Genomic DNA, 10,235 nt, shown 5'->3' on the forward strand with positions numbered 1-10,235 from the left:
ATTCCTTCGCATTATCTCACACCTTGTGAGATGGCAAATTTTCCTGATGATGTAGAAAGTCACCATGGTGATGAAGGTAGACCCCCAGTTATGACACTTCGACAATACTTACATCCCACTAGGACTAGTCAACCTTCATGCATGATTATTCCTGAAAATGTAGGACACTTTGAAATCAAACCAGGAGTAATTCAATTGCTGCCCAAGTATCATGGAATGGAATCTGAGAACCCTTATCTTCACCTTAAGGATTTTGAGGAAATTAGCATCACATTTAGAGTGCCAAATGTATCGGAAGATGTCCTTAAATTGACCTTGTTCCCTTTTTCCTTAAAGGATAAAGCCAAAACATGGCTGAACTCCTTAAGACCTAGATCGCTAGGAACATGGCATGATATGCAAAGAGAATTCTTGAAAAAATTCTTTCCCGCACAAAGGACTAACTTTTTAAAACGACACATTAGTAACTTCCAACAAAAAGACCATGAAACATTTTATGAATGCTGGGAGAGATTTAAAGATTTGCTTCTCTCTTGTCCTCATCATGGGTTTGAAACATGGAGAACCATTAGTTTCTTTTACGAAGGGTTGTCTCCACAGTTGAAACAATTTATAGAGACTATGTGCAATGGTCTATTTCTGGAAAAGCAACCCGATGAGGCATGGGACTATTTAGACTCTCTCGCAGAGACTGCATAATTATGGGATACAGGGGATAGAGTGAATAAACATTTGCCTAAGCCTACTAGCACTCCACACGGGGGCCTTTACAACCTTAGTACTCAGGATGATATTCAGGCTAAAATGGCAGCCCTTACTAGGAAGGTAGAGGAAATTGAACTTAGAAGGATTGAACCCGTCAAAATCGTAGAACATAACAGCGAGTGTTGTAGGATTTGCGAGATGCCTGGCCATCTCATCACTGATTGCCCCACAATACCCGCATTCAAGGAAGTCTTGCACGATCAGGCCAATGTTATGAATACCTATCAAAAATCTTTCAATAATCCTTTTTCGGGTACTTACAACCCTGGATGGAAGAACCATCCAAATTTCAGGTGGAGGAATGACCAATCTCAACAAGTATATAACCCAACTCCTCCACCTCCGCAACCTAATTATATACACGCACCCCCTCAAAAATCCAGTCTCGAAGAAACTTTGCAATCTTTCATGCAAGGTCAAGCTAAAATCAATGATGAATTAAGAAATCAACTGACAACGCTGACCACTGCTTTAAGTGCTCAAGAGAAAGGTAAGCTACCAGCTCAACCACAACCTAATCCTCAAGTCTATGGCAGTAGCAATGCATCATCATCAACTTTGCATAAAGAACAAGCAAAGAGTATAATAACTTTGCGAAGTGGAAAGATTATTGACCGACCAGTTCCAGAACAAACACAAGTCATACCTGATTCTGACCCTCCCAAGACAAAAGAAAAGGATAATAAAGAAACCGAAGCACCAACATCTACTGAAAAAATTGAATGTCCTTTTCCTGCACCATTTCCACAAAGATTAAAGCCCTTACAAAAGCTTGAACCAAACTCTGAAATTCTTGAGCTTTTTAAGCAAGTAAAAATCAATGTACCTCTTCTTGATGCAATCAAACAAGTGCCTTCCTATGCAAAATTTTTAAAAGATTTGTGCACTGTCAAGCGTCGTTTAAATATCAAGAAGAAGGCATTTCTGGCTGAAAATGTGAGTGCAATTTTACAGCATAACATTCTTCCTAAATATAAGGATCCAGGTTGCCCAACTATCTCATGCATCATTGGCAATTTTAAGATTGAGCGAGTATTGCTAGATTTAGGAGCGAGTGTGAACTTGTTGCCATATACGGTATATGAGCAACTCGGTTTGGGTGAGTTGAAGCCAACAACTGTGACCTTACAACTAGCTGACAGGTCAGTGAAAGTCCCTAGAGGGATTATCGAAGATGTGTTGGTCCAAGTAGACAAGTTCTATTTTCCTGTTGATTTTATCGTACTGGACACACATCCGGCTTCCAATTCACCATCTCAGATTCCGGTCATCTTAGGACGTCCATTCCTTGCAACTTCTAATGCATTGATCAATTGTAGGAATGGTGTCATGAAGCTTTCTTTTGGCAATATGACCTTGGAACTGAACGTCTTTAGTATAGGTAAACAACCCAGTGATCATGAAGAAAGTAAAGAAGTTGAATGGGTTGAAACCATTGCGGAAGAATATTTGTTAAAAGAAACATTTACTGAATCGGCCGACAATGGTTTGATAGATTGGTGTTCTGAAGGTACTGCTAATGATGTGGTCCCACCTGATTTAGATAATTCGGATGTTATGATGGTCAATGGGTGGAGACCGCGAATAGAGGAATTTGAACAGTTGCCACCTCGAAAAGCAAAGATAGTACCATCCCATGAACAAACACCTAAGCTCGAGTTGAAACCTTTACCGAAGGAACTCAAGTATGCCTTTCTTGGATCCGAGGACACTTTTCCTATAATCATCTCATCTGATCTGGATCATGCCCAAGAAAGAAAATTACTTGGGTTCTAAAGAATCATAAGGGAGCTTTAGGATGGTCTATTGCTGACTTGAAGGGGATTAGCCCTTTAATTTGCACGCACCGGATATATTTGGAGGACAATGCCAAAACCACAAGGCAAATGCAACGCAGGTTGAATCCTACGATGAGAGATGTGGTTAAAGCAGAAGTCCTCAAGTTGCTTGACGTGGGTATTATTTACCCAATTTTCGATAGCAAGTGGGTGAGTCCTACTCAAGTCGTGCCCAAGAAAGCAGGTCTGACGGTAGTCAAAAATGATCAGGGTGAACTAGTTCCAACTCGTGTTCCGACGAGTTGGCGCATGTGTGTTGACTACCGAAAATTGAATTTGGTCACTAGGAAAGATCACTTTCCCCTACCCTTCCTAGACCAAGTTTTGGAAAGAGTTGCAGGACACAAATTCTATTGTTTTCTCGATGGCTATTTCGGGTACTACCAAATCGAAATTTCACCTGAGGATCAAGAGAAGACTACCTTCACTTGTCCTTTTGGCACATTCGCTTTCCGTCGGATGCCATTCGGGTTGTGTAATGCACCTGCAACATTCCAAAGGTGTATGCTTAGCATTTTTGAAGAAATGAACGAGAAATTTTTAGAAGTGTTTATGGATGATTTCTCTATTTTTGGCGATTCTTTTGATGATTGTTTATTACATTTACAAGCAGTCTTAGCTCGATGCATGGAAAAGAATTTGATACTGAATTGGGAGAAATGCCACTTCATGGTGCCAAAGGGAATTGTCCTAGGACATATTGTTTCATCGAAGGGCATGGAAGTTGATAGAGCTAAGATTGACCTAATCGCCAAGCTACCTGCACCCAAGACGGTTAGAGATGTTAGATCATTTTTGGGTCATGCTGGATTTTATAGGAGGTTCATCAAGGACTTTAGTGTCATAGCTCGACCATTATGTAACCTCCTATCCCTTGATACACCGTTCAATTGGACTGAAACCTGTCAAGAGGCATTCGAAAAGTTGAAGTCTATGCTTAGCACTGCACCCATCGTGCGACCACCCGATTGGTCATTACCTTTTGAGATCATGTGCGATGCTAGTGACTATGCGATAGGAGCTGTCCTAGGACAACGCAAGGATAATAAGCCATATGTCATTTACTATGCAAACAAAACTTTAAATGATGCTCAAATGAATTACACCACCACCGAAAAGGAATTGCTTGCAGTAGTATTTGCATTAGACAAATTTCGCTCTTATATCCTTGGTGCTCCTATTGTTATCTTTATGGATCATGCAGCGCTAAAATATTTACTGGATAAGAAAGAGGCTAAACCACGCTTAATACGATGGATACTTCTACTCCAAGAATTTGACATCACTATCAAAGATAAAAAGGGAGTAGAGAATGTGGTTGCTGACCATTTATCACGGCTAGTTGTTCATGATTTGGTGCCACAGTTGCCCATCAAGGACTCGTTCCCTGAAGAGCAATTGTTTGCACTTTCTACTATGCTATGGTATGCTGATATTGTAAACTTTCTTGTCACGAACCGGATGCCGGAGCATTGGGGATCGAATGATAAGAATAATTTCTTGCGTGAAGTAAGGAGTTATTATTATGATGCCCCTTATTTGTTCAAGTATTGCAATGATCAAATCTTTAGAAGATGCATTCCGGATCATGAGATACAAAGTGTACTCTCTTTCTGTCATGCCAATGCTTGCGGAGGACACTTTGCATCTAAGAAAACGGCAGCTAAGGTGTTGCAATGTGGTTTTTATTGGCCTACACTATTTAAAGATGCCCACGAGTTCTGTAGGACATGTGACCCATGTCAACGTGTTGGAAGTCTAACTCGTAGGCAAATGATGCCTCTTCAGCCCATTACTGCTATTGAAATTTTTGACATGTGGGGCATCAATTTCATGGGCCCATTCCCACCGTCTTTTGGATATGAGTACATTTTGGTTGGTGTTGAGTATGTGTCCAAATGGGTAGAAGCTGTGCCTTGTCGAACAAATGACCACAAACCAGTTTTAAAATTTCTTAAAGAAAACATATTTTCTAGATTTGGGATGCCCAAGGTTATAATTAGTGATGGGGGAAAACATTTCTGTAATAAGTCTTTTGAGATCCTGTTACGAAAGTACGGTATCACTCATAGAATTGTAACTCCTTATCACCCGCAGACTAGTGGCCAAGTTGAGTTAGCTAATCGGGAGATTAAACGAATTTTAGAGAAAACGGTAAATCCATCACGCAAAGATTGGTCTTTAAAACTTTCTGACGCATTGTGGGCTTACCGTACTGCTTATAAAACTATTCTTGGTATGTCCCCGTATCGGCTAGTCTATGGAAAAGCATGTCATCTACCTGTTGAAATAGAGCATAAATCGTATTGGGCCATTAGAAAATTAAACTTTGAACTGTCAGATGCTGGTTTCGCTAGAAAATTACAATTAAGTGAATTGAATGAAATTCGTCGGGATGCGTATGACAATGCTAGACTCTGTAAAGAACGAATGAAAATTAGACATGATAAATCAATTCTAAGAAAATCTTTTGAACCTGCACAAAAAGTTCTTTGTTATGACTCCCGCTTACATCTGTTTCCTGAAAAGTTACGATCAAGATGGACAGGTCCTTTCATTATAAAAACTGTTTTTCCACATGGGGCAGTTGAAATTGAAAATCCACAGGATGGCACAATTTTTAAGGTAAATGGACAAAGATTAAAACCTTTTCTTGAGAATTTTGCAGATGAAGAGGACTCCTTTTCCTTGGAGGAGCCTTCTTATGACTGAGCATGACGGCCAAGGTATGTGTATATTAGTTAGAATTAATTTTTTTTCTTTTATTTCTAGTTTTCTTCTTATTTTGTAGTTCTTCTTTTCTGGAAATCAACAGCTCAAGGTATTTTTCTTCTCTCTATTATTTTCTCTGTTGTCTCCAATATATAATTTTCTTGCATTCTTTTTTTTTACATTGAGGACAATGCAATGTTTAAGTTGGGGGGAGGAAAATATTTTGATAAAAAAAAAAAAAAACTTGTTTTTGCATTTGATTTATTCTATTGCTTTCTTTTCTGAGCAAATGCACATGTATTTTCATATTGAGTTTGTGCAACTATTAAGGCAAGGAACACATGCATACTATGACTGATCAGAGACCTATTATTAGATCCCCACACGTGTACTTAATGACAATAGGAAGGCCTCAGGAGTTCATATTTGTTAACTGCATTTTTGTTAGCCTTATCCGTAAAAGAAGTATGAGTGTCCTTGTTTGTACTATAAGGTTCATGATTTGGTTTTCATATAAAAATAGAAGTTGAATATCCCGACTAGATTATTTAGGTGCCTTATGATCCGACCTTGGTTGACCTATAGTCACAATACAGTCACATATATAATAAAAATATCTATATGGTTCAGTCTACCATCTCTTTTCTTGCATAAAAAAAAAAAAAATCCTTATGATGACAAGTCTGGCCTCGTGGCGTAGTTTGGTTCGAGTAATTAAGCCCGAGGGGTGTTTCACCTAATGTCTTGAGCCAACTAGATCGGGGGTCATTGGCTGAAAGCTCGCTACATGAACCTTACTAGAGCCTAATGGGGTTGGATAGTTGTAGTTGTCATGTGTATTGAAAAAAAAAAAAAATTGAAATAAAAATAAGCATGAATGAGTTGGTTAGGCTGAACCTAGTGACATGTGGTAATGGCTGGTTTGACTCCATTGTATTGGACCTCTGTGTACCCGGGTTGTTTAGTTGAGATTGATAGCTCTTTCTTTACATGCGAACCATTCTAGACAAATTTAGACGACATGTGATATTCTGAAAATTTGATGGATCAGGTTCTAACAAATTGTAGAAAATACTTGTGAACTTGAGTAGTGCACCTAAAACTCAGGCCGTACCCTGTTGTGGTGGAGGTATTAGTACTCTGAGAAAGTCATGCTATTTTATGCACACTACATTTTCATATTTCCTTGCCTTGACAGTTGCCATGCTTGAAAATATATATCAATTAATTACATGTGTATTAGCTTAAGATTTATTTCATATTTTTATTAGAATCTCATGTCATATAATTCATGATGTTTGTGGGTAACATCTCTGAAAATCCTCACGAGACAACATTCGTCCACTAGGGTAACCTAGGGGTTTAACGGCTTGTTGCACGTGCTAAGTGCAATCGTGATTCCTACGAAAGTGAGTACATATCTTAGTTTTATATCTTCAGCTTCAATAAAAAGTCATAGGTTAAACCATACCTTTTGCACTCTCATTCTATTATCTGCTCATTAATTGCTAGAGACTAGCAATAAGCTAGTTGGGGGGTGTGATGAGAGCACAAAAGTGTGATCTATACATCACTTAAATTAGTATTATTGCTAACAAATAATGATAAAATTGCCGCATTAATATTATATTTTTGTGAGGTGCAGGTGATCGGAAATCAAAGCTAAAATGCACATTGGGTTCAAAAAGATGCATCACTATAGGTGACCAGCCAACCGCATGGGTCGACCCCAGTTGCACACTAGGAGGAGGTCAAGTTCAGCTGTCTACTTCGTCGCAGCTTCAGTCTTCTGCAAGCCGGCATCTATTCAACGTCTCCGTCTGCGTGGAAGAAATGAGCATTATCTTCTTTCCCCCATTTCAAAGGCTTTTGGAGTTCATCCCAGCCGTCACTCCCAGCGTCCGTGATCAACCCCCTCAGATTGTGTCCGTGCAATTCCCAGCATGCCACGTCCGTGAACCAGAATCTCCCAAGATTCAGCCTCCGTCTTCCTCGCAGTCCACCTCTTCCGGATTAAGCAAGCGATCGCGATCCACCCAGCCGTCCACGTTCGAGAATCTCCCAAGCTTGCATCCACATCTCAGCCCCCAGCAAAGAACCAGCTTCTAAGCCCGTGATTTCAGCATCCGTGATCACGCCCCGTCCGCAACCTCCCGCGAAGCATTCTTCCATGATCCCGTCCGACGAATCATCCCGAATCTCCCGAGATCCCAGCTTCGGTGATTAGGTCCCCGCGTCCACACCTCTTCCTCCCAGCCGTCCGCGTGCAAATCTTCCGCGAAGATCCCGCATCCACAGCACAAATCCAGCTCCTCCCAGATCCCGCAAGCGTCCGCTCTCCACGCGTCCGATCCCTCCGGAGCCAGCATCCCGTGGGATCAGGGACCTATCGCAGCAATAAAGAGGACTCTCTCGGCTGGGAAGAGGGGAGTTCATTCGGGAAGGAAAACAGAGGAGCCGACCCTAGCATTTTGAAAGAAAAAAAAAGAGAGGAGGAAGAAACAGGGGATGTCCTGTTCTTCCGAAAAGAAAAGAAAAAAAAAAGGAGGGAGGGGCTAATGTTTTAATGGAGGGCTGAATCCTTCGGTGAAGGGTGATGGGAGAACCCTTGACTTGTTACTTTCTTGAAGTAAACTCTGAACTTTGGTTTTAATGGATTTACATCTTTTCATATGTTCTGATTCTCTCATTTTTTTTTTTATTAGATAGATTCATCATGTTTTATATTTATTGATGCATGGATTGCTCTGATATTTGATTTGTCGTAGACATAACTGGCACGATGAATGCTTAGACATTGAGTTCATGTATTCAAAAGATATATTTCATGATTGGAAGTATTTTATTTATTTGATCCTTGATCGAGAATTACCAAGTTTATTTCTTGAACGCAATATTGTCAAGGGGGATTCCGGATCCCGAACCATTTCTATTTGATTGAACTTAGTTTATTGATCTATTATTCTCTGCTTTTAATTTCTGAAAATCAAAACATAATTTTAATCCACAAATTTATTGAATTAATTAATCTAAAATTATATTAAATAATCTCTTATATATTCCGTTTTCTGAGGATTCGACCTCGGACTTCCGAGAATTTACTACTTGTGCGATTCTCCTGCACTTGGGAGAACAATTTTATTTTTGCATCAGTGAGCCGAGGGTAAAACCAACGTGTAAGGGTTTGATTGTGATCCCGGAAAAACAATCGGGGTGGTTCTAGTCGGTGAGCCTGGGAAAACCGACCGAGTTCGTTGTGAGCTCGTAAAACAACAAGTTGGGTTGTGAGCTTGTAAAACAACCGGCTGTAATCCAAGGGATTATAGTGAATTCCCAAGTGAGACTTGGGGAGTGGACGTAGGAGCAAGGGTTAGCTCCGAACCATTATAAACATTGTGTTTGTGATTGCTTGTGTCTCTCTCTCTCACTCTCATTTCACTCACAGCACATAGCAACTAATTAATCATCTTGCAAAAGTATTAATTAGTCATCCTCAAACGTTTTAATTGCAAAATTATTTTAAAACCCAATTCACCCCCCCTCTTGGGTTGTCTATCTGGGCAACAAGTGGTATCAGAGCCTAAACTCTTCTACCCTAAGAGTAAAAGATCAAAATGACAACCCCATTTGGATCTTCCCACATTGAGGGTCAGTCCATCCAAAGACCCCCATTCTTTAATGGATCCGACTACTCATATTGGAAGGCTAGGATGAGAATATTTATCCAAGCCCAAGACTATGAGATGTGGACCATTGTAGTAAATGGACCATACATCCCATCCATCTATGTAGAGGGTGTCACTGTACCCAAACTCGAAAAGGATTGGGATGACCATGACATGAGAAAGGCACAACTCAATTCCAAAGCAATGAATGTGCTTTACTGTGCATTAGATAGGAATGAATTCAATAGAGTCTCTACTTGCAATTCTGCAAAAGAGATTTGGGATAGACTTGAAGTAACCCATGAGGGCACGAATCAAGTCAAAGAATCCAAAATAAACATATTGGTTCATAAGTATGAACTATTTAAGATAGATTCTAATGAAACAATCACTTGCATGTTCACTAGATTTACTGACATTGTCAATGGCCTAAAAAGCCTTGGCAAAAACTATACTAACAGTGATCTTGTCAGGAAGATTCTTCGCTGTCTACCAAGGTCATGGGAAGCCAAGGTGACGGCAATCCAAGAAGCCAAGGACTTGAACAAGCTACCACTTGAGGAGCTTCTTGGATCCCTAATGACGCACGAGCTAACAATGAAGCAACACAGCGAAGAAGAGTCCTCCCATAAGAAAAAGGTAATAGCTCTCAAATCTACATCATCTAACAAAGACTTGTCTTGCAGTAGCAGCAGTGAAGAAGAAGATCACGAGGGAGAGGATGATGAGGCTCTTCTCGTACGTAAGTTCAGAAGATTCATCAACCAAAAGAAGTCCTTTCATCAAAGGAGAGGCCCCTCAAATTTCTATCGAAAGGATAAAGGTAAGGAAAGGAAAAATGAGGGGATTGGATGTTATGAGTGCAAGAAGCCGGGACACATCAGAGCTGAGTGTCCTTTACTGAAGAAGGGGAGCAAGTACAAGAAGAAGAAAGCCCTTGTCACCACCCTATCGGACTCCGACACATCATCATCATCATCGGATGAGGAACAAGGAAAAAAGGCCAATTTCTGCTTCATGGCCAATGAAAATGAGGTAACATCCGCATCACATTTAGATTTTACTTTCGATGAATTATATGATGCTTTCAATGAATTAATGGATGGATACAAAACAATAAACGTTAAAAACAAAGAACTAAAAGTAACTAACCAAACTCATCTCCGTAAGTATGATTCATTAGTTAAGGATAAAGATGTTCTTATCAAAGAAAATGCAGAACTTAAAACAAGTAACCAAATCTTGATACAAAAGA

General features: G+C 40.0%; 1 pseudogene; it reads right to left on the reverse strand.

The window, feature by feature from the left end:
* Positions 1 to 451: 451 nt before the first annotated feature.
* LOC149751309 (small nucleolar RNA R71) lies at positions 452 to 551 on the reverse strand (annotated as a pseudogene).
* Between the last annotated feature and the right edge of the window lie 9,684 nt (positions 552 to 10,235).

The sequence above is a fragment of the Phoenix dactylifera genome, chromosome 14 (assembly GCF_051530095.1).
Source record: "Phoenix dactylifera cultivar Ajwa chromosome 14, Ajwa_hap1_PhDact_Kaust_v1.1, whole genome shotgun sequence".
Classification (NCBI taxonomy): Eukaryota; Viridiplantae; Streptophyta; class Magnoliopsida; order Arecales; family Arecaceae; genus Phoenix; species Phoenix dactylifera.